Source organism: Cebus imitator, unplaced genomic scaffold (assembly GCF_001604975.1).
Source record: "Cebus imitator isolate Cc_AM_T3 unplaced genomic scaffold, Cebus_imitator-1.0 Scaffold167, whole genome shotgun sequence".
NCBI classification, from domain to species: domain Eukaryota; kingdom Metazoa; phylum Chordata; class Mammalia; order Primates; family Cebidae; genus Cebus; species Cebus imitator.
Genome location: NW_016107482.1, coordinates 2,612,743 through 2,635,010, shown reverse-complemented (window position 1 = coordinate 2,635,010; position 22,268 = coordinate 2,612,743). Strand labels below are relative to the sequence as shown.

The window sequence follows — 22,268 nt, the reverse complement described above, 5'->3', positions numbered from 1 at the left end:
CAAATCTGATGATTAATATGATTATACTGATTTACTGCTTATTGACTTATTTATTATTTTTTTATATCCCAGGCCTTCACATATTTTGCAACAACACAACTAGCTGAATTGCATCACTTGATTAATGTTTCCATATGTGTGAATCATGACTTGGGAATCTTAAAGTCTGCTCTGACTTTAAAACCACTAAGCAGTCTCTATCCTAGGTTCGCACATAATTGAAAACTAAAACTACAAAACAAATAGAAACTTTAGAATTATTATGCCATTGGAAACAATCTTCAGCTTCAGAGTGAAGGACAGTTTGCTCCAAGTTACAAAATCGAGCTTTCCTCCCCAATCCCAGCCCCACACTCTAGACCTCACTGTGTGGATAAAAGACTGTCAGCAAATTATTAACGGAGGCAAAGGTGAAGGCAAGGCAAATAGCAAAAGTCGCCTGGAGACAGCTTCAGAACCTCAGGTGCTGAATAAAATAAGCTGTAAGTTTATATTACTTTTAGTTCAGAAAATAAGTCACCATTTTTTAATCCAAATGTGCGTAAAATGTGAAGATTTGGAAATTAATAGCATATTATTTCCTTCTCAGACTCTCTCTGCTTAAATCAATGCCAATTAGTGTTGTCTTCACATTCACATTCCTGTGTTGGCCCCATCTCACTGATAAAAATGGAACAACTTCTATTTTATATATTCAGTGTTATTTATTAATTCCTACCTAGCACATGCGTTTGTAATTGAAAATAGTCATAAATTGAGGATTAAGATTAGTTACGGCAGACTGAATCCTAAGAATATTATTACTGTCATCTTTATTCTGGGTCACTTGTAATATTAGGTTCTAATATTTATAAAGGGTGTAAGTTTTCTTCATTTTTTAAAAAATAGTCTGAACATTGAGTATACATGGAAACAAAGAGGGGGAAATAGACAGACACCAATGCCTACCTGACGGGAGAGACTGGGTAGAGGGTGAGAACCCAAAATCTACCTATTTGGTACTATGTTCAAAACCTGTGTGATGAAATCATTTGTACACTAAACCCCAGGGACATGCAATTTACCCGTATAACAAGTCTGCCCATGTATCCCTTGAGCCTAAGTTGAAAAAGAAAATAAGTGTCTTCTGGGAACTATTTTATTTTTTCTCAATTTTGAGGTCCCCATAAATTATTACAGGTTTTCAATTTGTTTGACTTTTAGCTTGAGATAAAAATTAAGCACACCTTCCATTTTGAGGAACAATTTTAAGGTTTTTATGTTGACTTTAGAGGAACAAATCGATGTGAGTTTTTTTGTTTTCTCTGGTAGTTTTCATCGGGACTGGTTGTTTTTAGATTGAATTGCAGCTTTGAGTTATTGTGCCTAATTTATTTTAATCATGAGTTTCACTCTCTTTAGAACCAAATAAGCTGCTTTCATCTTAGCCCCTAGGTTGGGATGTATTTCAAAGGATGACGATTTCTCTGGGCTCATGAGCAGTGGGCGCAAGGTCTCTTTCACTTCCTTCACCTTGTCAGTTTATCTGTTTCCAAATGATTCCAAGCCCTTTAAAGGCAGGGATTTCTTTACATGTCCATTTAGCCCCTGTGCCCAATATCGCTAAACACATGGCAGGAACTAATTTTGGAGTGGTTATTAAGAGAACTGCAGAATTACTAGGGATCCCTGAATTGAAGGGTGGTGGCAGGAGACCTTCCTCATCCCCTACCTTGCATCCCAAACAGCCTTGACATGGTAGGGCAGGTGCAAGATGCTGGATGGACAGAGAAGGAAAGGCTGGGCCCTCCATGCACAGTGAGGCAGGAAATTCCAGCAACAACTTCCCCAGAGGTGGCTGCAGGACATTTCGAAGAAAGGCAGCTTCAGGAGCAGCCTTTGATTAAGCAAATGCAGGGAGAAGTGATTTGAGGAGGGACCATTACAATAACTTCCAATTTAAGGAGTAAAATACATGGCATTAGGCAAAAGTACCATGACAGGTCATGTGCAATAACTAGGCTCTACCCTGGAAAAATTGGTGTCCCCTTACTTAATACTAGGAAAACTAACAGTTACTAAGCACCCATTACACGCCATATGTAAGCAAATGTAATTCTCTATGTAAATTAATAAGTGTCATTCTATAACCTGGTGATTCAATGTTAACATCTCCATGAACAAGAGGCATGAGGCTCTTGTGGGTTATGGCAGGCTGAATCCTAAGAATTCAGTCTTTGAGCCCAATCCAAGCTCACACAACCAGAAACCGGTGGCCATATATTTCACAACTAAGATTTATTCCTAAATATATGTGGTTGCAAAACTGTAGCTTCTATTCTCTTTTAGTACAACGATTTTTTTTTTTTTTTTTTACTTTTCACAAAATAGATTTACTTTTCTCACCTCAAATGTTAATTTTGTCAAGCCAACTCCTTAAGAATAATATTAAGCCTTATTATTTAATTCATATATTGCTAAATATAAAAGTGTGAAGGTACCACTAATACCCATTTGTATTTGTATATGTTGTAAATAGTGCTGAAACTCTAAAAACATCTCAGATTTCAGGGTGTTTTACAAACACTTCACAGAAATTTGTGAAATTTGCCTTGTGGCTAATATTTATTGGTACTTTCATCAGATTATCCTGTTGAATGAAAGAGATTATCTTGAGAGCTTTTCTTTTTATTTTTTATTTTTTATTTTTTATTTTAAATTAGAAGACTCTGGATTCACCGAAACTAAGCCTTAGAACAAAGAAAAGAACAATAGTCAAACAAAAGGTCTTTGTTAAACTGTCTAAATTGTTTGGTTTAACTTTTCAGAAAAATTCAATACCTAAAACATCAAGTATTGGTTTAAAGGTGGTGTATCAAGAAAATGGACAGTATATATATGTATGGATGTGTATTTATATATATTTAAATCTATATTTATATTTATATTTTTGAAGATAGGATCTCAATCTGTTACCCGAGCTGGAGTGCAGTGGTGCAATCATAGGTGACTGCAGTTTTGAACTCCTGGGCTCAAGTGATCCTGCCACTTCAGCCTTTAAAGGAGCTGGGACTACAGGCATTCACCACCAAGTCTGGATAATTATTTTTAAATTAAAAAAAAAAAATTGTAGAGATGAGATCTCACTATGTTGCCCAGGCTGGTCTCTAATTCATAGGCCCAAGGGACCCTCCCACCATGACCTCAGGATCACAGGCTTGAGCCACCACACCTGTCCAGTGAAGCAGAGCATCTCTTGAATACTTACTTCCACCTGGTCTTTTGTGGATTCTCAAATTTTAGATAATATGTAATTTGTAGTGCTGTTTAAAATTGATTTACCAAACAATATACAGCACATGCTGTGGATGGGACAATCCATTCACCAATACTGAAGAGATTTATTGTATTTTACAAGGTTTACTTCAGAAAAAGAATTCTAAAGGGACTCCTTCCCAATGATTGGTAGGATGCCCTAAAAATCCAATTTGGAGAGTTTCTGATCTGACACTGCATGGAATGCTTATGAATGAGGCCACTAGACAGCCACGTAGTGATGCATCATGATTAATGCACAAGACAGAGTCCCTCACTTCACTGAATAATCAGGCATGAAGGTGTGTCAGGGACAAACCCACCAACACTGTTCAGAATCCTAGCAGCTCCAAAGCCTCTCTTCCTGATTGGTGTGCAGACATGCCGAATCAACACAAATGTTAAAATTCCAACTCTGGGCAGCAATGTGAGCCAATGCTTGGTAAAGTGGGTAAACCTGTTTGAAACAAAGGAACCTCTTAATTATGTCCCCTCAGACCAAGTCCTGTTAGCAGTCATTTTGAAAAATATGCCAGAAGAAACATGTACTGTCCCTGTTATGTCCATGAATAACCACAACTGTTGAGCGGTTTCCCTCATGAGCACAGTTCCCACACTGTCAGTGAGGTTCTTCTGCACTAATTCAATGTCCCCATATCCTCAGCTGCTCATCACATGGCTGATGGCAAGCCCCCTCTGTAGCCTATCTGTGAATATTCTTTATTTTATTAATATTCGACTTGTAGCTTTCTCTTATTAAAATTATGTCACCTCTCCCAAAACAGGCAAAACATATAGTCCTTTATTATAGCTGCCTTTGGCCTATGCACTCCTGATGGTCTGTGATTTCCTGTGGCTTTCTGGAATCTGTCTTAACATGAAAGTTTCATTTGTTACCCAGCAGTTTTCTCACACAGAGGTCAATTCAAGCAATGGATTATACATTTTGGTCATCAGTTCCCCTATTTCATCCTTGAGTGACTTCCAAATTCTCTAGGAGATGCTTTCTGATCTTCATGATTTATACACATTTATTCCACCAATTTGGCCTAGAACATACTGAGTATTGATCACTGTTTGATATAGTATTTTAAACCTACCAATTTCAGAAAACAATTTGAGAGTGAAAATCTCATTACCATCAACATATATCTTTTAAGCCCTCATTATACGCCAAGCACTGTGCAAGGTGCTAGGCTTACAAAGGGGCTAAAGCTGTGGTTTTTCCCTTCTCTGGATGTGCAGAACCATTAGGGAGACAAATCAATGGCATGCAACACAGTATATGTGTATACGGGTAGCATGGCAGCAATTCACATGCACAAAGCTTGTCAGAGAGGGTATTCCTGGCAATATATGAATGTGAGGGGCTTAGACCAGGTGAACCAGAAGGGACCATGTTTAAGTAATGTTGGCTTGTCAGCAACTACAGAGTATTGTAGGTCTAATAAAAATTCAATGAATGTACAAAAAAATGAGAAGAGAAAATGGTAAAAGTGAGGTGCATTCACAGCAGGAGAAATGCTATAAGCAAAATCTTAAAGGAAGCTGTATTAAGGACACAAAGAATTAATAAATTAGATACAAGATATCCCTGGTTAGTGATAGAGAATAAACTTGAAGAGAGAAACTGGGTAGAGATTGTAGACTAAGAGCACCTTGATATCTTTTTTTTTTTTTTTTTTTTTTTTTTTTTTTTTTTTTTTTTTGAGACGGAGTTTCGCTCTTGTTACCCAGGCTGGAGTGCAATGGCGCAATCTCGGCTGACTGCAACCTCCGCCTCCTGGGTTTAGGCAATTCTCCTGCCTCAGCCTCCTGAGTAGCTGGGATTACAGGCACGCGCCACCATGCTCAGCTAATGTTTTTGTATTTTTAGTAGAGACGGGGTTTCACCATGTTGACGAGGATGGTCTCGATCTTTTGACCTCGTGATCCACCCGCCTCGGCCTCCCAAAGTGCTGGGATTACAGGCTTGAGCCACCGCGCGGGCCGATATCTTTTTAAGCTAATCCATTAATTATCATTTGTTAGCCATCGTAACGAAGTTTGTTAACACTTTTCTGTTTTAATTTTTTTTTTTAAATAATAAAGACTACATATAGGAACATGTTCTTGAATATATTTGTCAGGATTTTTTAAATGATTCTCTCCTTTGTTCTGTCACACACATATACTAATAAGCTTTTAATATAGATATTAATTTTAGTTTTAGCAATTATTAAAAGCTCAATTAAGAACTTAGCATGCCCAGAATCTTGCTACTCAATTAATGGAAAGCACCAATGCAAAAGCTAGTTATTGCAATGTCACAGACTAACAGAAACAAAGGACAGAGGGAAATACAGAGGCTTTTAATTACAGTCTGATTTCAGTTGCACCACTGGTTGCTTGTTTGACCTTGAAAATGTCCTTTAACATCTCTGTAGCAGGCCTTTCTCTCTCCCCAGGGCAGGGATATATCTAGAATCTTCCAGGCCCATTGCATCCATTCCTCTACATTTTCTTGCTCAGACACTGGTTCTTGGACTACCCTGTGGATTGCAATGGGAAATATATGGAGATAAAGCCTCGGCTTCACCATGAAGTCTGCTTAGAATAGTCAACTAAATGATCTCAAGGTTCAGCATTCCCCTTGATTGTCCCGGGGGTTCTGTCCTAAGCTCTTTTGCCAGTTTTAGATGATCTTATCACTTGATGGAGCTCTGCAGAAGAGGAAACAGGGAACAACTGGCCAATCAGCATTGCGAAAGCAACAGCTGGTATTTACCCCAGCTTCAGCAGGCTCCCTCCAGCACTCTGGCTCCACATTTAGCCCTTGAAATTTCCTCACTGATGCCCATCTGTTTTCCCTTCTTAACACTAGAATTTGCTGAAATGTTTTAGAGAATTTCCCAACATGGGGTCTAACCTTTTTAAGGAGTAGATGCACTCCCACATTTACACATGTGGCATTTAAACACATCACCCAGACAGGGAGTCCATGTGTAATCTTCAGGATTAATATTCATACGGACACTTTCTAGGGGAGACCAGATGTTTGCAGTCCCCTACAAACTGGTTGCATGTGTAGTGGGATAGGATCCAACAGCTGATATCAAAGTAAGAAGGATGATCTGCTTAAAATTAATTCTCGTAAATCCACTGCTATTAAATTAATCTTATTGTTAAGGTACTTAATGAGTCCCAGCAATCTCAACTTCTAATTGTATTTTCAATATGTATAAACCTGCTAGGTTTTGGAGACACTCACTTTAGATTAAGAGGAATCAGAGTGAGAACTAAGGCTAGATTTTTTTTTTTTTTTTAATCTTGCCCAAATTCCTATTTAAGAGATCTGGGGAGTCATGCCCTAAAAATCATCAGTTCTCATCAGATGGGTTTTATTTGACCCTGCATGACTTACGTTCCAATCTGACTCTGGCATAACAAGGAAGAAAATAAAAATGTTTTACCCCAAAATATATTTCCTTGCCATACCTTGAAATTGCCCTACAGTATCTTGTGGGAAAAATCCACATTCTATAGGATTCTCCTTTCCTCTTTTTTTCCTTCCTTCCTTCCCAGATCCAGGAGATAATTAACTGTCAGGCACCCTTTTAAGTCTGATGGAAACATTTTACAGAAGTCTGATATCTGAGAGCTTCCTCTGCGCAACCTGGTCTCCACAATCCTTTATCTAAACCTGAACATCCCTTTCATTAATCCCAGGACTTCAGATAAACTCAACCATTTGTCAACCAGAAAATATTTAAATTCACCTATAGCCTGGAAGCTCCCCCGCTTTGAATTCTCCCACCTTTATGAACCAAACCAATGTATTTCTTAAATGTATTTGATTGATGTCTCATGCCTTCCTGAAATATATGAAACCAAGCTGTACCCCAACTACCTTGGGCACATATTTTCAGGACCCCCGAGGGTTGTGTCATGGCCCATGGTCGCTCAACTTTGGCTCAGGATAAATCTTTTAAAATATTTTACAGAGTTTGACTCTTCTCATTGACAAGAGTTAATATCTCAACTTTAACATCTAAAAAAGTATTGGGATTTTTTAAATATAAATATAGCCAATGAGGGTATAATGGTATACCATCATTATACTAGGTATAATAGATATACTAGGTATAGTAGATATTATACTAGCTATAATTATATCATTATACTAGTTATAATGACTAAGTGGAAGAGATTTATTTAACTACTTGTTTATTTAAGTTTTAGCTAACGGGCAAGTTCTTTGGTTTTTTATGTTTCTTTGTTGTTCTTTTCTTACATAGATTATCAGAGCTTTGAAGTCTGACATGGATTCTGTGACTATAATAAATGACTAAAACCCTAGAGCACTTAGTTTTTTCCTCTGCAAAGTGGATGTCATGAGGGTAACCGCCTCATGTGATCTGTAACGGAGAGATTCTCAAAAATGAGCATGCATCAAAATGTCCCACAGGACCTGTCAAGGCAAGGCCTGCTGGGCTCCGCCTGCAGGAAGTATTCAGTAGGCCTAGGGTGGGACTGAGAATCTGCTTTTATAATACAATCTCAGGTGCTGCTGTTGCTCCTGGTTGGGGACCTCACTTTGAGCAACAGTGTGAAATTTTAAATGGACTGAGGCGTACAAGGAGCTTTACATGGCACTATCAACAGTAAGGGATGTGATTGCCATGAAAGGTAGGTGTGTGTCATGCACCTGGGGAGAGACTCAGAGGACACTGGCTCTCAGGCTTGCTTTCTTTTGAGCTTTGGGTACAAAAAGGAAAGCAAAAAGTAAGTCGGTCTTTCTCTCACTTAAGGAACTAAACACTCAGTGGAAAAAGTAAGATCTTGTGGTTACAGGTGAAGACAGTTTACCCAAGCAGGCTCATTAAGGAAAATTCCCACAGGGTCCAGGCTGCGTACAGAGGAGCTGGAGGAGGAGCCTGCGGTAGCTGCTGATGCCTAAAGAAAAGGACTCTAGGTCAAATTTCGGAGCCCCAGGTGTCTACCTGGCCCCAGCCAAATGGAAATATTCCAGGCATGACAAGGACATCTACAAAGCCAAGAATCTCTTAAGTATTTTTTTTTAAATCTGAAAGAAAAACAGGCTTCATTGAATTTATTATTGCAGTAACAACTGACATTAAGGAGAAAAACATAATATAGTCTCCACAAGTTTCTGTTACTGTTAAGTATGGTTTCCGGTTTTGTGAGCCTTAATGTTAATTGCAAATAAAGGTAACTAGTTTTGGTCACTGATCCTGTGATGCTAATAAAAGTGGAGTGCAAACAAAATAAGTGTGAGTAAGAGTTGCTCTTGTGTTTCACGCCTCTGACCAATTGCAACTGTTCATGTGAGAGGCATATTTCCTACTGCCTTGTAACCAAAGGGCACTTCTGCTGCTGCAGCTGTTCTTAGAATCAGAGAGAGAAGCTGAATGATGCGCCTAAGTTTGTCTGACACCCTAGACTTACCTTGAAAATAATTCTCTAATTGAGTGACTCAAGAATCTTTCAAAAGTTAATTCAGGAGCTCACAGGAAAAGTATTAGGAGTACAGAGAAGTAGTAATAAAAATTGGGCTGGAGTTATTTCAACTTGAATGTTGTGGGTGCTTTTATTTTTTTTTATTTCTTTTGTGGGAAGGGAGATGTACTTGCAAAAATCTCCCCAAAGAACATGGGCCCCCTAACACCCTGTCTTATCTGATTGTAATTTAGAGTAGCAAGCATCTGTTAGGCACATTCTGCAGGTACTAAATTAAGGAGGCTTCAAGAGTAGAATGTGGAAATTTCCTGTCAGAGCTAAGAAGAATGCATGGACAGGTACACAATGAAGGCATATGCACAGATGGGCACATAGATGAGAGCGTGAAGTTTCTGACTTGTCAGTAGAAGAAGTGCTGTAATTTTTTTTTTCTCCCAGAAACAATTTTGATTTTGTGATGATTCAGCCACATTTTGGTCTTACCTGTCTCTATTTATGAAACACCACAATAATTGAGAGCTAGCGTTCCAAGAACGGGCTGTAAAACAGAGTAGAAAGAACTGATGAACAGAAGACACAGCAGGGAAGCATAAGAAAGCTAACCCACTACTTGTAAACAGCTCACCTGACTGGGTTCAGCACTTTCCTTGAATATGAGGGAGTCTGCATGTAGATAAGAGAAAGGAAAAGGCAGTGCAGGTGCAAATAACTGTGACCCACAGCCACGTCCCTTTGAGGAGTGAATGCTTTCTGCCTTGGGTTTCCATGCCTAGGCATCCTCCAGGCTTTTCCTATCTAGTGCATATTTTTGCAAAGGCTTATGTTGTGTTTTAGATACTGTTTATATGTGAGTGCTATAAATATGTGAAAATTTAAGAATGGGTGTGTGTATATAGAAGAATCAAAACACAGCTTGAGAGGGGCATCCTAAACGACCATAATAAACAGATAATTTAAAGGAAAAGCCTGTGCTTACCACACAAGCTCTGCTTAGAGGTTTGTTCCTGGGTCCCTTTGCATCGAGCTTTCTGCCCCTGAACCTCTCATACCCAGAAATACCAAAGGTGCACCGCTGGTACCGTTGTGCATAGGGGAGTTCACGTCCCTGATTCACGGGTGATGACCGACCACCCTGCCCAGCGGAGTCCAGGCCATCTTTTTTCTGGAACATCTCTGGGGAGAGGTGGCAGCTCCAAAAGCCTTTGAGTCTTGTTTCTTTTTCTTTGGTGGGCACTTTAATCTGTGCTAATGTTTCCTTCGTACACTCCCCCATCATTCGACATAATGTGTTTGAGTTCTCTTCTGGAAATGCATTTGTCATCTATTGAATAATTTCTGAAGCAATTAAATGACAACTCAATAAATGGCTTTGTCAATTTTGTGTAATGGAAAGTCAAATTATCATGTAGGAAATGCAAAATCTTTCTTTTTATAACATTGTTGAAAGGTTTCAAAAGTAACTGCATAATTACAAAAAAATTGACATATTAAAGTTTGCTAAATCAATAAGAATATCTCATAAACCTATTTATGCTTGGAAATTTTGAACCATACATATGGACTTATCTAAATGTAAATGTAAAGATGTGAATAAAGACTGATGGTGGTAGAATGCGATCTTATTATTTAAGCTAAAGTTGATACTTTAAACATATACAACATCTGTATGTGTACCTATACACATATATATTAGTACTTAAAATATATATGTATTTACAGACTTAAATTATATATATTTATATTTGTAGATTTAAATACAGTAAGTTCTCACTTAACCTTATCTGTGGTTCTTGGAAGCTGTGACTTTAAGCAAAATGATGGGTAACAAAATCAAATTTTTTCTCATTAATGCTATAATGAAGGACACTGAAGAAAGCAATGCTATTTGAGGACTCATTATACATTGTTTTGTTTAAAGTCTCAGTTTCCAAGAACTTGTAAAAGACGCTAAGGAATTACCATATATACTTTGGTATATATATTTAAATAAGTTTAAATAAATATATATGTGGTATACATATATGCACCTATATACATATATCTTTAATTCTCAGCTTGTTTCATCTAAATTTCTTCTAATCTATAAATTTTGATTATTCAAACTTTTTAACCTTTCTAGTAGTAAATAGAGGATTTAGAAGATATTTGTTCCACTACCTCTTTGGCAGATATGCCAGCTGCCTTACTTTAAAAATAACAATTGCAATTCTTTGAGACAATTATAATTCTTTCCTTTCCCTAATCAGCAGGACCTCAGATAAGTGAACATATTAAGGATTTGTTGAGAGTATTGTTCTGTGGTTCAATGACTTGTGTGATTTCCTTATTTAAACAAGAAGAAAGAAGCCAAAGAAAATAATGTATTTTAGAAATAATTGGGCACTACTTATCAGAGTGGTTGGTGGACTGGATACCAATCAGAATAGCAGACTCTGAATTATTTTTTTTTCCAGTTACAAGTATCTTTGTTTATGTAACAGTAGATAGAGTGCTGGAAGCAACCTGTAACTGTACTCCATGGATTTAGATAAGAAGATGATAGAGAAGGAGGATTTTTAATTTAAACTGGATAAGGATTATATTGTTTCATTTGAGTCTCTTTTAATTCAAGTGTATTTAATAAAATTCTCCTTTTTGAATGGATTTGGTGCATGAACTTTGGATTTAGGCAAATCTGAGTTTCAATCCCTGCTACTTACTAATAGTATCACCCTGGGCAGCATTTTATATCCTAAGCCTCAGAGTTCACATCTGCAAAATTTTTATAAAACCTACATTAGAGTGGTATAAGAATTCACTGAGGCAATCTATATAGACTCCCAACGTCCCTGACATATAAAAAGTACTCAAGTTAGCAATATTTAAATCCTTATCTAAAGAAAACTTGAATGCTGACCAAGACTTTATCAGAATCCTAAAAGACACATTTCTTCCCTCAAATGTAACAAAAGATTCCCTCAAATGTAAATATGTCTTCAAAATATCCCTGCTCCTGCTCCAGGATGTCTTTTGCTTGGCCCGAGGCATTTGCAAATTCCAGAGGCCATGCCATGCAGGTGTCTGCTGGTAAGGCGGGTAGTCTCCCCTCTGTGGCTCCTGCGCAGTCCAGCCTTTCTCTTGCTGGGTGATGCAGCTGAACGTGCTCCCAGCATGGATGAAGCATCTGCCACGCTTGTGGGTGGACACAGGTTACTGAGTAACATGGCAGAAAATGTAAGAGGATCTGGAAACAAGGTAAACCATCGGGAAAGCCAGAAATTTAACAGTGACCAGATTTTAAGCCACTGGCATTTTGTTTAAATCACTTCTCAGGAAAATCATTTGAGCACAGCTTTAAAATAAAAGCTGGGGACTTGGTTGACGATGAGATGCTATGTGGAGTCACTTGCTAAAGGGCCAGAATCTCAGGAACCATTTATCAACATCTCTTCTTGGAATACTAGATAATGGCAGAGCCACCGTGCATTCATTTCAGAATGGGCTGCCTAACCATTCAATATGAGTCAGTCAGAATACTGACTTTTGACTGATGTCAAGCAGCACACAATTGTTTTGCAACTTGTCTTACTGAAGACATAGATTCCTTAACCTTCTACTAGATAAGATATTATCTAACAAGAATTCCCATATAAGCAAATATATTGTTACCCGAAAGCTCAAATAGCAGCAGAGTTTGTACAAGCCTGTGGGAGAAAATCTTAAAGAAATGATGCAGGATATCAAAGAGAGGCCAGGAAAATAACAGATTTTGTAACTAGAAGAGAATAGGAGTAAGCGTCCGGGTCTGGTGGCATGCACCTGTAATCCCAGCTACTCTGAAGGCTGAGGCAGGAGGATTGCTTGAGCCTAAGAGTTTACAACCAACATGTGCAACATAATGAGACCTCATTTTAATAAAAAATAAATTTTTAAAAATGTGTAAATAAAAACTATGGAAATAAGGAATCAAGAAAGATATGGGAGATCTTTAAGTCACCAAATTTAGATAATCCCTATTTGGCGAGACTTAAAAAATCTTTTAAGAGAGGTGCCAAGTACAATTAACACAGGATTTAAACTAAGGAATCTATATTCCATTCCTGGCCCTGGCCCTTATTATTGTGTACATTTTCATAGTCATTTAATCTCTCTGAACCTCCAAGGCTGTGTCTTATTCAAATGCATGTACCCAACCCAGGCACCTAGCAGGTACTCAATAAATGCTGGCTTTGAATAATTAAATGCAATGTCACTTCCAGCAAACATTAGCTAAGTAGGTATTGTAACAAGTCATAAGATTATTTGAAAAAAAATGTTGATAGCACCCTTTAACTGACTAGAAAATAACAGAAATGCCATCAATTTGGCTGAAGCACAGGACGTGTGCAGGTGGCCTTGGAGCTAAGGCTTAATAGATATATTGGCTGATGTACCTTATGGGTTTTCTTAGGAAAATATAGTACCTTGCTTACATCTGTTGTTACAGTGTAATTATTAATTGAGCCACCTTTCAATATCAAAAATGCCTTCATTTGGATAATATATTATATGGTCAATGTCTTTCTAACTGCCATCAATTGAGAGTGAGCAACATATAGTTAACTCAGAAATAAAGCAAACTAAGGAAATGCCTTACCCGTGAAGTATGTGTGACAGGAAACTGGATCATAATATTTGTTGCTATTACATGATCCTTATACTAATGTAAATTCAGGAGATGGCCAGCATTTGTTTTTTGAGATGGACTCTCACCCTGTCACCCAGGCTGGAGTGCAATGGCAGGATCTTGGCTCACTGCAACCTCCGCCTTCCAGGTTTAAGCAATTCTCCTGTCTCAGCCTCTTGAGTAGTTGGGATTACAGGTGTGCACCACTATGGCAGGCTAATTTATATATTTTTAGTAAAGTAAGGGTTTCACCATATGGGCCAGGCTAGTCTTGAACTCCTGACCTAGCGATTTGCCCGCTTTGGTCTCCCAAAGTGCTGGGATTACAGGCATGAGCCACCGTGCCCAGCCCAGCTAGCACTGTTTTTTAAGTTTAAAGTTAGGCATGAAGAAAGGCCTATCAATAGATAAAACTTTAGTTGCTACTCTCCAGTGGTTTTATAAGTTCACCATCTTTAGGAACATACATGAAATGAGGGTGTACAATAAGGCAGTCATGTAGAAACCCTAACTGCTAAGGAGTTCCTGCAGGTGGCTCCTGAAGATAATCAAGGAGGGGGCTTAACTGCCTCTATCGATTTTTATTAAAAGCAAAATTATTTTATTTGGTGAAAAGATGCCCAATGGAATACAGATTAGCAAATTTGCGAAGGATGTATTTAGTTTTACTAAGTTTCAGAGGAACAAAGTCACTCTTCTATTCTACAGAAGTGTATATAAGGGCTACAAGATTAAACACACTTCTTGGGGTGAATTTTAAACTTGTGCACAAATAGACTTGATGTAGTAGGTTGAAGAGTGCTCCCACAAAATTCCTGTGCACCTGGAACCCCAGGATGTGATCTTATTTGGAAATAAGGTCTTTGCTGATTGAGTACTTAAGGATCTCAAGGTGAAATCATCCTGAAATTAAGACAGGGTAAATCTGATGACCAATATCTTTATTAAAAACAGAGGAGACATATAAGACAAGTAATTTAAAGAAAAAGACAGAGACTAGAGTAATACATCTACAAACCATGGCGTCTCAAAGACTACCAGGAACCTCTAGAAGCTAGGAGGAGAAAAGGAAGGATTCTCCCCTGGGGCTCCCAGAGATCACATGGCCTTGTCAGAATTTTACTTCTGGACTTCTGGCCTCCACAACTATGGAAGAGTCATTTTCTTTTGCAAATCCCCCAGTTTGTGGTAATTTCTTATGCCAACCCTAGGAAAGTAGTACTCCTTACATATTCATTATTTTGTGACCTCTGCTATTAATCCACACCTAACTCTGAGCTCCTCTGCTGGGGTGTGGCCACCATGCACTGAACACAGCAGCCTGCACACACTAATTTGTATTTCTCCAGGGCACCTAGCACAATGTCACTGCTGGTTCAATACATCCATGACTGGCTATGTACGGCCAAGCTTCTGCATCATTACGTCTTTGCTCATAGTGCCATCTTCACCTGGAATTCTTCTTCAATCCCTCATACTCTCTTGACACACACAGATCTCCACCTTCTGCAAATTCTTTCTCATCTTTCAAGATCCAGTACAGCTCCCATCCCAGGTCTCCAACACTCCTCCTCATTCAATTACTTCAAGTGGAAGTGACCCTTTGCACATCTGCATTCCCTTTCTACCTTCCTGGGTCATCTTTTTGGACTGGGACCACATCTTCTTTAGATTTAGTCATAATCCCCTCACATGTTGCTCCATGTGGGTTACTCCTGCCCACGAAACTGAAAAGAGTGATTTTGGAAAATGAAGTCTGGTCTGATTTTCATCTTCATCTCTTTACTTGGTCTTGTATGGAGTAAAGGTTCAATAGTAATTTGTTGACTATTTGCCTTGGCTGGCTCATTCCACAGTGATAAAACTGAAATGTTCTCTAAAATTACTTTTCCATCATTATAAATGTGACTTGAAAGCCATGGAACTGATGCATTCGCTGGGGATTATCTTTTGCCCATCTCTCGTTAAATCTGTCCTCGTATGGCACCAATATTTATAGGAACAGCTAAACATTAGCACCCAAGTGAGAAAGTGACCCATGCAAATGCCTTGGTGTGACACAAACACCCACAACAATGCAGATTGTGTGAGGACACTGCTGGGTGGCTACAGTTCTGGGGTATTGGCGATGGATGAGCTGACTTGGAGAAGGCAGCCCAGAGTCGTCAACAGAAAGAAGAGGGTGCAGTGCCTCATTAATTTTTTTCCAGCAAACTGTTTTCAAAGATTAGCCACATATTAATGCCCCTAGAATTTGCTCTTTGTACATGACCAAAGGCGAGCTGACAGGCATTTCAAAACAGTAATTGTTGGACTGATGACACGGCTGAGGAAAGGGGACTCATTATACCCAATTTAGAAGATTGTGAATATGTTGTATAGATGGGTTATGAGGGTGCATTCAGGTAAAAGAGCTAGACAAATGCACAATGACATTATCGTGCCCCATTGGATGTCTCAGACATACAGTACATTCTTTCACCCTTCATTATCTGAAGACTGGGAAACAATACTGCATGTTTTAAAATGTACAAGTTCAAATTGTGGCCAGATGTACACTATGGTAAAGAAATAACCTGGTTCCCTAGTGGATATGCAGTCATCTACGGGAGACAGGCAGTTGTGACTGTGCTATCCTGTGCCTCACTTAAAAGGAATCCACCGGACAAAAAACAACATTTTGGCAAAGAAGTTTTTATAATGATTGCCTTCTGTGATTCACATGCCTTCCTACAATAGGGCATGTATGCATCAGTGGACATTTGATATTAGACAATCTTGAATAATTTTAAATGGATATATCAATATCCAGTAATATTTTCAACCAGCATAGCTTAATATGCTTCATAAAATAAAATGTTTTGGTTGAGAGAGGTACAATTTTAACTTTAAAAGAGAATGTTCGTTCAATTATATATATATATATATATATATATATTAGGTATACACATAGTGGAAATATGCCTCAAATTTTATAGTAAAATTAGAAATGTCAGGCAGTTCTATGTATCAGAAATTCCTTCTGGCAATTTAAGAAATAAAATTGTCATTCCGAAAAGTGATACATATCAATATCAATGACAGCCCACATAAATGAAGGCCATGTTCATCTGCTAATTCAGTGACTCTTGTAACTAAAGAGGTAGTGGCTATTTTGTGTTGGACTCATTTAAACATAGAGATCTCTAAAAGTACAGATATCCTCCCTACATAAAACTCTTCCAATGAGGACCTTCCTGCTCAAACTACCAACAATCTTCCCTCTCAGCAGAATTTATTGTCTTAGTATTTTCTCACAACTGTCGCATGAAGAGGACACATCACACTCTATTTTGTAAGCTTTTTATTTGTCGGGCTCCCCAAAAGAGAGTGAGATTTGGGAGAAGGCAAGAACTGTAACTTACATAAAAATATCACTAATGATTGATGATAAGACGTAGCAGCAGCAGTAGCATCAATGGCATTTCCCCATTCCCCTACCCCTGCCCCAAGAACAAATCTGCTTCATTATATCCTAACTCCCAGCATCCAGGTGGTTGATGGTGGGAGCCTTCCTGTTCAGGAGATGTCCCACCTGCCTGCTGCCTGCCGCAGTGTTTGCCTTGTAACCAGGCCGGTCTGTACTCAGGAGCTACAGGCAAGTTGCTATTTCTGCAGTGACATTTTCTTATTTCTTGGCTGTCAAAAATAGAGGCTGTTCAGGTACCAGTCTTCCTGCTCTCGAGTAAGAGAAAAAGTGCTATATTTGTAGTGAAAGGGATGCTGGTTTGATGTTAGCAGGATTTTCTAATTGAAGGGGTCAAGGAAACATGCAGATTGAATAAGCACAATTTTTAGTCTTATTATAATTACATGATGATTGTTGCTACTTATTATTTATTTAGAACCCACCACAGCTGGCGTGGTGGCTCATGCCTATAATCCCAGCACTTCGAGAAGCTGAGGCGGGAGGATCACTTAAGCCCAAGAGTTGGAGACCAGCCTGGGCAACATAGTGAGACCTTGTCTCTACAATTTCTTTTCTAATTAGCCAGGCATAGTGGCACGCACCTGTAGTCTCAGCTACTGTGGAGGCTGAGGTGGGAGGATGGCTTGAGCCCAGGACTCTTGCCCTAAGTCAAGATCACACCACTTCACTCCAACCTGGGCCACAGAGTGAGCTGCTGTCTCAAAAAATAACAGATAAATTGCTTACCCAATTCTGGGCAGAGTATGATGAAAGGTATATAATAGAAAAGCATGAAATGAATCAATTAGTGAATAGTGGAAAAGAAGAAATGATTGTACATACAATAAATCCAGTGTGAAGCTAATACAGCAAATTAGATTAAATACAAAGTAGATTTTTCTATGACAAGTATCATCTTTGCTAACATTGCTATTGCATAAGAAATACCAGCATCACTCTACAAACTAAAGAAATTAAGATAGAAATATTAGCAGTTTATCCCCAGGTCATCCTTTACTTCTAAGTGCTAGTCAAATTACAAAACTGCCTGGATACTTTGCAGGTCATTGAAGAGACACTAGGGTTTTTGGGTGGAGGGTAAAAAAGAATTTTTCTGACAGCATTCTGAGAATCAGCAACCGATGGAGAGCTGACTCTTTTTCAGTCGGGAGTGGGCTAGGATGCTCAGACAAGAAGGAGGAAAGAGATGGAGGATGTACTTGTGGAGCAAGGGGCGTGTCAGATAAAGCCCTCCTTCAAGAGATCCCACCTGAATAGAGCCACTTGGTTTAAAAAATATATGGAACATGAATCATATGTATTTATATCATTAACTACTAGTGGATATGTGCTTCAGAATCCCTAGGGTAAAATCCCAGGACCAGTCTTTTCCTTACCAAAAGTATAAGCAGTTTCACGAGCAACCTCTCTTGGTAATCCTGGCCAATTTTTCAGAGACCTAACTTGACTTAGAGGCTCCTTGCTCTCCAGAGACACTCTTTGATGTATAAAAAGCATACCCAAAGTCTCACTGAAGAAGCATAGTCATGCCAGAAAAAGCATGGGATATACATCCACAAAGTTCAGTGTGGAATCTCAGCCCCACCATGACCAAGTCTCCTGTGCCCATAGCATGGCCATAGTCTTATGTTTTTCTGATCAATTTTCTTTTCTAAGTAATGTAAATTACGATATTTCTTATGTTGGATTATAAGGGGATTGCAGGTAAAGTATTTAAGGTGTCTGTCACATGACAGGTGATTATCAAATGGTTTATATTTTTAGCTACTTGTACCTGCATGAATTAATTTTGTTATATGTAGGAAGAGAATGTTTTCAGTTTCTACATGTCAGAGAAATGGAAACCAGACTCCCCTTAAAACTATCTGGATGTTCAAACCATGGGTGTTCATAAGAAACTTCTGAGTTAATTGACAAAGTGAGTTCATTTTAACTTTGTAGATGTTTGAGCCTATTTTTATAACAAGAACATATGATCACTTCCTGTAAAACAACACAGAAATCATCCTCTGGTTGAGAATGTTCAAGTAAACAATGCAATGCCCAAATCTATCTATACCTACGCAAACACACAGGCACACACACACACACACACACACACACACACACACACACACACACACCAATCACCATGGCTATATCAGGGTTAGGTTCTAAGACACCAGAACTCAAACAGTTGATCCTTGTGAGGCAACATAAATGTGGTCTGCCAGAGAGTCAGCCCAGTGAGGGTTCCGTAGGGAAACCAGAATCACGTCTGAGAGATGCACTAACACAAGGCAAAAGCCTAGGAGCAAGACTGAAATTAGGCTGTCAGTGGATAGCTCAGGCTCGTGTGTGGCGTGGAGGAATGAGACCAACTCTGGTAGGAAGGTCCTGGCTGATTCCCTCCAAACATCAGCAGTGGTTCTGTGGCCTTGCTCACATGCCAGAGGCAGAGCAGACAGTCAGAGAGCTGACCGCAGTTCTGGTCATTCCTGATACTTTATTTGCATTCTTCACTGTACTGGAATGCTCCGCTAGTCTGTGTGCCTACCTGTGTCTGTGAGGTGTGTGCATGGGCATGTGTGTCTGAGTCTGTGTCTGGGTGACAGACACAGACTGTCTTTGGGTGTGTCTTTGGGCATGCGACAATTCCTTTTCCCGAGTTAGAGTGCTTGTGCTGAAAGCCACATGGAGTGTCAGTAACACAGACCTCCTGAGAGATGACAGAGTGACAGTTCTCACCCATAAATAGTGTTGCTAGAGGACATGGGGAGACTTCTCGCTTAAGGTGCTTTGGTTAGAAGCATGTAAATTCACCGCTTTTGAAATGTAAGTTTTAGACAGGGACTGGTAAAGTACTGTCCAGCCTCTCTCACCCTGTCCCTTCCCCACCTAGGTGCAGAAGAGCCATGAATAAAGCTCCCACCGTGCACTGCTTTGCCATCTGGAATCCCTTGAGTGGGAACTGTGTCTTTTCCAGCACAGCTCATCCGTGTTCATTTGCCTCGTTCCTTGGTGTCAGTTTTACCTTCTGCCTCCATTAAGGTCCAAATGGGCGGCAGGGCACCTCTGCATGCTCTGATTATGCTAATAACGGCTCGCTGACCGAACTAATGGGGTCATTATCGCCCATCATGACCATGGGGTGCAAATCACCACTTTAACATCATCATCTCTGTCCTAATCGATCACTATCCTTCACACTAGCCATTCTTAGAACCCAAAAAAACTCTCCCTAAAAAGGAGGCTCTGTGCCTGTGCTTCCAGGAAGCATTCAGAGATGGAAGCATGGAGGGACTGAGGGCAACATGCCTGACAGAGCCTACAGTAAGTCAGGGTAGAGAGAAGGCCCTCTGACAAGGTTTTGAGATGCAGAATGTGAAACAAATTCATGGGTAAAGGATCCTGATGTGAAATGGAGCTGGTGCAGTGTGTGCACACTCTGGCTTATCTAGGTGACAGAGGGCCGGCCTGGGAGCTAGGGACCTGTCTTCTGCTCCAGCAGCTCTGGCTGCTCTACACAAAATTAATGGGCCTTCACGTTTCCGTTTGCAGCATGAGACTGGTAAAAAGAACAGAGTCAGTCAGTCAGGTTAGGGGTTGGTGCAAAGTCAAACCTCCAAGCAGATAATTCAGTAGCCACAAGGAGACAAACGGCAAAGTCCCAAATGCGCCCGGCGTTGACAACTTTCTCTCGCTCCCACGACATGGCTAAAGCTTATCAGTTCGGCCTCTGTGATCCTACCACCAGGCTCCCATCCTTATTAGCTCTGTGGCTTTCAGCAAGTTGCTTAATCTTGCCAAAGCTTAGTCTCCTCATCTATAAAAATAAAAATTAAATTATTGATCCCATAAGACTGATATATTAAGCCTTATTTCAGAAACTTATATATGATAAGGGCCCAACCAATGGCCATTGATATATATTTTTTCAATTTATTTATTTTACTTTAGGTGCATACTATATCTGGCATTTCTCCCCATGTTATCTCTCCCCACCCTCCCCTCCCTCCCCACACCCCACTGTCTCTCCCCTACCCCACACCAGCTGCCCCCAGTGTGTGATGCTCCTCTCCCTGAGTCCACATGTTCTCGCTGTTCAACATCCACCTATGAGTGAGAACATATGGTGTTTGCCTTTCTGTGCTTGTGTCAGTTTGCTGAGAATGATGGTTTCCAGATGCAGCCCTGTGTACAATAGCAAAGACCTGGAACCAACCCAAATGCCCATCAATGATAGACTCGACAAAGATATTACTTTTATCTAAGAATTGGATGTAAGTTTGAGACTTCTTGCACTATGATATCCCAGCATCACCATGCCTGCTAACCAGTCAGAGTTTTCCAGTGTGCAGGACTAGACATGACAATTTTTAAGAACTAAATCAACATAGTATTAAACTGAGTGGATGAAATCAACCAAGAGGCATTTATAGATGCAATATCAATTTCTTTATAGACTTTAGAAACTGATTTCACTCCATTTGTCTCTGGAAGAGAGCTAAATTTCACCTTCCCAAAAAAGTTGGGCAGCCCTCATAATGCATAATGCATAAAATCTCATTTTCTTTAGTGCATTTGTCAAAGATTCCCCCATGTGTGTCTTGTGCAGGACTTTGTTGTAACTGCCTCAGCCTCCCATGCAGGAGAAGTATTTTTCCTGATGCTTTCTCCCGATAGGTCTTTGGATGATCATATTTGACTGATGTGTTGGTGTTCTTACTTTAACTCCTGCACTATGAACTTTATATCATGTTTTACTTCCCTGCATATTAATGCTCTGGTCTTCATGTGCAGATGGAATGAAGCCATAAAACTCAGCCCCGTCAGCCAATTAGGATTCATCTGACAAGCGACACTTCGTCTTTTGTGTGCTAGCCCGGGAATGGTGAAAAGACAGCATCTTGTTTGCCTTTCCAAAAATACACCCCCACAGAATAGAAATTACGTACGCTTTTGCTGGCTAAAGCGTAATATAGATTTATTATGTGGGAAAGATAGATGAGAGATTTTTTTTTTTTACCATGCTGTGAAGGCTTTAAAATTATTTACTGTCCTCATTATCATTAGGAAGCAGGCATTATCTGATCTCTCTCTCCAGTTTTTTATGGTAAAACTCTAAGATTCATAATTTTTAAAGACTGCCTGCCCCTGCATGGAGCATGTAGGCTGCATGGGGAGGAGCGATACCTGATGGGGCATCCGACTGCCTTCCCAAAAGCATACTTGAAAAGTTGAGAAACCATTTTCTCACAGGATGTGAAAACTGAGTCCTAAACAGAGTGGATACTGCTTAGAAGATTATTTGTGAAGGAATGACTGCTAAATTTATGTAGTGTGAACATTTAAAGTAAAAATTCAAATCCTCACCTTTGGGGTCATGGTGATTAATTTCCATTCCAAATGTAACTCCTC

The 22,268-nt window shown here is 39.5% G+C and overlaps 1 protein-coding gene across 1 annotated transcript in view; it reads left to right on the top strand.

Annotated features, from left to right (window-relative positions):
- The window catches only part of CNTNAP5 (contactin associated protein family member 5), an 865,582-nt gene that overhangs the window by 208,980 nt on the left and 634,334 nt on the right, over positions 1-22,268 (top strand). The window lies entirely within an intron of this gene.